Genomic DNA, 6230 nt, shown 5'->3' on the forward strand with positions numbered 1-6230 from the left:
CCACTGAGCTAAAAGGGTGTCCGGGGGCCATACTCTCGGGGTTTCTCCAGTCTGTCAGACAAGTAAATCTGGTCTTTTTTTGTGAGTTAGAATTCTGTTCTACATCCTTTTCCAGCTCTGTCCACATTGTTACTATTTTTGTTTAAATGGTGTTATGTATCGAATTGTATCCCCCAAAATGTGTGGCAAATGCTACTCCCTGTACCTGTGGTTATAATCCCATTTGGGAATGGATTTTCTTTGTTATGTTAATTAGGCAGTATTAGTGTAGAGTGTGTCTTAAATCAATTTTTTTTTAGATATAAAACAGATTAAGCAAACAAGCAAGCACAAACAGAGGGGAAGATACAGGCCACATGATCACCAAAGAACCTAGGAATAGAAGCTGAGAAGAAACAAGGACTTTACCCCAGAACAGACAGCCTTTTCCTAGAGCTGGTGCCCTGAATTCAGACTTCTAGCCCCTAAACTGTGAGAAATAAATTTCTGTTAATTAACGTTACCCACTTGTGGTATTTCTGTTATAGCAGCACTAGATAACTAAAACTAATAGAAAATTATCTTTTAAAGACATTAAATTAATACGAAACCATATATTTACTCATGCAGTTGCCATCTCCAGAGATCTTCACTCCTTTGGATAGACCCAGATTTTCATCTGGTATCACTGTCCTTTGCCTGAAGGACATCTTTTAACATTTCTTGTGGAGCAGGTCTAGTGATTAGTATTTTCAGCTTTTGTATGTCTGAAAAGTCTTTATTTTGCCTTCATTTTTGAAAGACATTTTTTGCCAGGCATTGAATTCTAGGATTTTTCTTTAATTACTTTAAAGATTTCCTCCACTGTCTTTCTGGTTTGCATTGTTTCCATTGAGAAATCTGTCATCCTTATATTTTTTCCTCTGATGGTAACTTTTTTTCCTATCTGCTTTATAAAATTTTCATTTTACTGCTGTTTTTAAGTTATGATATGCCTTGGTGTTAATTTCTTCATGTTTCTTGTGTTTGGGGTTCACTGAGCTTCTTGAATCTGTGGGTTTGTTTTCATCAAGTTTGAAGTTTTTAACTATTATTTCTTTCTTTCTTATAGAGAACAAAGTTTATTAGTGGTTACCAGGGGCAGGAGGGAGGAAGAAAGGGGGAGTTGATGATGGAAATATCACGTTGATTAAGGCTAGAGTTGCACAGCTGATTATTATAATTGTTGTCAATAAATTGTGCACCTGTAAAAAGTTTGCCAGGCAAAAGTTGTGTGATACATATATTTACAACAACGACCGAAAAAAAAAAAGAATAGCTGCTGAGGTGGCTTATGTACAGCCAATAACCTCATGAGAGTTGGTTTCTTGGTTTGGAGGTTTAGGGTACTGGTTTCATGGGACATCCCAGTTAACTGGCCTAATAACATGTTTAATGCTTCCATTCTACCTCCCAGTTTGATGCTTGGGATCCTTTTTTTGTGTGTGTAAATGTATTTTTTTAAATTGTGCTTTAGGTGAAAGTTTATAGAGATATTAGTTTCTCATTCAAAAATTTATATACAAATTGTTTCGTGACATTGGTTGCAATCCCCATAATCTGTCAGCACTCTCAGCCTTTCCACCCCCAGGTTCTCCGTGTCCATTCATTCAGTTTTCCTGTCCCTTCTTATCTTCGTTTTTGGGCAAGTGTTGTCCATTTGGTCTCATCTACTTGACTGATCTAACAAGCACGTTCCTCACATGTTATTGTTTTATCGAAAACCAAACCAAACCCAAGTGGAGTCAATTCTGGATCATAGTGACCCTACAGACCCGTCTATGGCTGAAACGTGAGCTTCAGTTCTGAGTTAGAAGGATGTCTGGGGCCATAGTCTTGGGGGTTCCTCCAGTCTCTGTCAGACCAGTAAGTCTGGTCTTTTTCGTGAATTTGTATTTTGTTCTACATTTCTCTCCTGCTCTGTCTGGGACCCTCTATTGTGGTCCCTGTGGGAGTGGTCAGTGGTGGCAGCCAGGCACCATTTAGTTCTTCTGGACTCAGGCTGTGGTTCATGTGATCCATTAGTCCTTTGGACTAATATTTTCCTTTTGTCTTTGGTTTTCTTTATTCTCCTTTGCTTCAGATAGGAAGGGACCAATAGACGTATCTTAGATGGCCGCTCTTAGCCATTATTTCTTTAAATAATTTTTCTGCTTCTTCCACCTCATCTCTCCTTTGGAGACTCCAGTTACTTATTTGCTTAAAGTTGTCCCATACAGCTCATTGTTTTTTCTTCTAATTTTTTTGGATTCTGTTTTTTTGTTTCATTTTTGATAATTTCTATGGCTATACCTTCAAGTTCACTCCTTTCTTTTCTAATGTTTAATCTGTTGTTAATCCCATCTAGCTCTAGAAGTTCAATTTTCTTTCCTCCCTCCCCTCCTGTTCCTATTTTCTCTTCTTCTCATCCTCTTCCTCCTTTTTAAATCCTTATATGTGGAACTTTTTGAACATATATTTATAATAACTATTTTAATATTCTCTAATATCTGTGTCAGTTCTGGATCTGTTTTGATTGATTATTCTCCTCACTATTGGTCATGCTTTCCTATCCCTTTGCATGCCTGGTAATCGTTGATTGGACACCCAACACTGTGGATTTACCTTGTTGGATGCTGGATATTTTTATATTCCTATCTTTATGACCTTTGTTCTGGGATACAGTTAGCTGACCTGGAAACAGTTTGATTCTTTCAAGTCTTGTTTTAATTATGTTAGGTGGGTCCAGAGCAGTGTTCAGTCTAGGGCTAAATTATTCCTCACCTATGAGGCAAGACCTTCCTGGATACTCTACCCATTATCCTGTGAATTAAGTTTTTGTCTGGCTAGTGGGAACAGGCACAATTCCCAGCCCTGTGTAATGCCAGGTACTGTTCCCTCTAATACTTTTTATGGTTCTTTCCCTGGCCTTGGATAGTTGCCTCATACTCATGCCTGATCAGTATTCTGCTGAACTCAAGGGGACTCATACAGCTCTCCTGGATTCTCTCTGAACAGATTTGTTCTAGCTGGTATTCTGTTCTATGAACTCTAGCTGCCTTGGTCTCTCTGAACTCTTAGCTCCAACTCCTCAGCCTAGGAACGTTCCCCCTCCCTGTGCCACAGCCTGGAAATTCTTGGAAAGCAGTAAGCAGGAGATTTGTGATCATTAAGGTTGTGTCACTTGGCTGTGCCATGATTCTCAGCGGTTTGGCAGTTATGATGTAGTTTGGCAGTCATAGAATGATGTGACCACCTCCAAGATGAGATTTGATATAATGTGGTGACATCCATAATGGGATCTGCTGTGAATAGCCAATCAGTTGAAAGGGAGTTTCTTTGGAGGTATGGCCTCCATCCAATATAGGTAGACTTTCTGGCAAGGCTCATGGGCTTTTGCTTGCCCTGGATCCTGCAGCTGGCTCCTGTTCATCTGACCTCCAGTTCTTGGGACTTGAGCTAGCAAGTCAATCTTGGGATTCATTGGTCTTTGCAGCCTGTGAGCCAGATCCCTGCTGTCTGACCTGCAGACTTGGGACATTACAGCCTCTATAATTGTGTGAGCCATTTCCTTGCTATAAATCTCTCTCTATATTTAGGAAGCCCTGGTGGAATAGTGGTTAAGTGCTACGGCTGCTAACCAAAAAGTCAGCAGTTCAAATCCACCAGGCGCTCCTTGGGAACTCTATGGGGCAGTTCTACTCTGTCCTATAGGGTCGCTATGAGTCGGAATCGACTCGACGGCAGTGGGTTTGGTTTTGGTTTTTATATGTATTTATACATTTCACTGGTTTTGCTTCTCTATAAAGAACCCAGCCTAAGATACAATTGTACAGCTCACCTTTATATCCCATCTCTGAGGGATCACTGATACAAAGTATCTTGAAAATCATTGTTTTGTATATTTATCTGGGTTTTTGGTTGTTTCAGGGATGAGGGTAAATCCAGTCCATTACCTCCATCTTGGAAGCAGAAATTCCGCATGTTTTATTTTGATTTTTTTAAAAAGTGATTATGGAATACCCAGCAGGGTAAATATAGAAGCAAGGATAGTCAGTACCAGTCAATCTCCTGAGTCTAAACCTCTCTTTGTATAGATAATAAACCTGAGGCTTGGAGAGAAGTGGTAGTGGCAGCAGAGTCAGAGCCAGAACCCGTGTCTCTTAAATCTTGGTTTAGTTATGTTTTTATGACACCGCCCTTTGTTCTGTATCTTCATCTCTCTAGTTGTTTTGTGTTAAAGTAATACGTTTTCAAATAAAATACAAGTTTTTTTTTTGTTTTTTTTAAAGAGAACTTGCTTAGTATTCAGGTCTCCTCATGATCTTGAGACTGCACCTCCTCAACCTTGGCAAAAAGTTGGAAGCTTGTTCTCTAGAGGGGGCTAGAAGGCTTCTGGTCTACCAGGACTCCTCCAGAGAACCGGAAGATGAAGTGAATCTGGGCATACTAGAATGCTGAAACCCTGCAGTCCTCTTTCCCCACTGAGTTCCCGGAAGGCCAGCAGCTCAAGGTAAACCCTCCTGATATCAGACTAGGAGTTTTCTCCAGGGAATCTGATCAGCCCATGAAAGAAATCCTAAGAGTATGGACACTGGGGATCTTCCCACAAAATGTTCAATCAGATCACCTTACAAATTACATACTTCTTAAAATACCCTATTCTTAAATATAAGAGGACGACTGATAATTGTCAGGCAGGTAAGGAAGTTCCGTAACATGAAGATTAAATGCAAAACAAAAAGAGGGGTAGAAAACATACCATGCAGAGAGATGAAACCTTCAACAAAACATATTACTGTCCTCAGAAATAAGATACTGCAACCATGGAACAAGGTACTATAAAAAGAGAAACATTCAGAGAATCAACTTAAGAAATCAAAAGACAAGGATATGGGGGGTAAAGGAAAGGAGGGCAAAGTTAAGTCCAGGAATTCCAGAAAGAGAAAACACAAAAAATCAAAGAATGGAAAACATTAACAAAATAATTCAAGAAAGATTCCCACACCCAACGGCAGCCAAGTATACCTTCTTTTCCAAGACACATGGAACATTCTCCAGAATAGACCACATATTAGGCCATAAAGCAACCTGAACAAAATCCAAAGCATTGAAATATTGCAAAGCATCTTTTCTGACCATAAAGCCATAAAAGTAGAAATCAATAACAGAAAAAGGAAAAAAAATCAAACACATAGAAACTGAACAACACCTTGCTCAAAAACTACTGGGTTATACAAGAAATTAAGGATGTAATAAATTCATAGAATCAAACAAGAATGAAAACACATCCTACCAGAACTTTCGGGACACAGCAAAAGCAGTTACCAGAGGTCAGTTTATAGCAATAAATGCACACATCCAAAAAGAAGAAAGGGCCATAATCAAAATATTAACCCTAAAATTGGAACAAGCAGAAAGAGAGCAGCAAAAGAAGCCCTCGGGCACCAGAAGAAACGAAATAATAAGAATTAGAGCAGAATTAAATGAAATAGGAATTAAAAAAAAAAAAAAAAAAGAAAGCGTTAACAAGACCAAAAGCTCATTCTTCGAAAAGATCAACAAAATTGATAAACCATTGGCCAAACTGACAAAAGGAAAACAGAAGAGGAAGCAAAAACCCATATAAGAAATGACATGGGTGATACCACACAGACCCAACTGAATTTAAAAGAATCATAACAGAATACTATGAAAAATTGTACTCTGACAAATCTGAAAACCTAGAGGAAATGGACAAATTTCTAGACACTCACTACCTACCTAAACTAACACAGAGGTAGAACTAAATACAACAAACAAAAGAAGAGATTGAAAAGGTAATTTAAAAACTCCCAACCAAAAAAAGCCCTGGCCCAGATGGCTTCACTGGAGAATTCTACCAAACTTTCAGAGAAGAGTTCACACCACTACTACTAAAAGTATTTCAGAGCATAGAAAAGGATGGAATACTCCCAAACTCATTCTATGAAGCCAGCATAACCCTGATACTAAAACCAGGTAAAGACACCACAGAAAAAGAAAAGTACAAACCAATGTCCCTCATGAACATTGATGCAAAAATCCTCAACAAAATTCTAGCCAATAGAATTCAGCAATATATGAAAAAAATAATTCATCATGATCAAGTGGGATTTATACTAGGTATGCAGGGATGCTTCAACATTAGAAAAACAAAATGTAATCGATCACATAAATAAAACAAAAGACAAGAACCACATGATCTTATCAAT

This window comes from Trichechus manatus, unplaced genomic scaffold, assembly GCF_000243295.1.
Source record: "Trichechus manatus latirostris isolate Lorelei unplaced genomic scaffold, TriManLat1.0 scaffold00157, whole genome shotgun sequence".
Taxonomy (NCBI): domain Eukaryota; kingdom Metazoa; phylum Chordata; class Mammalia; order Sirenia; family Trichechidae; genus Trichechus; species Trichechus manatus.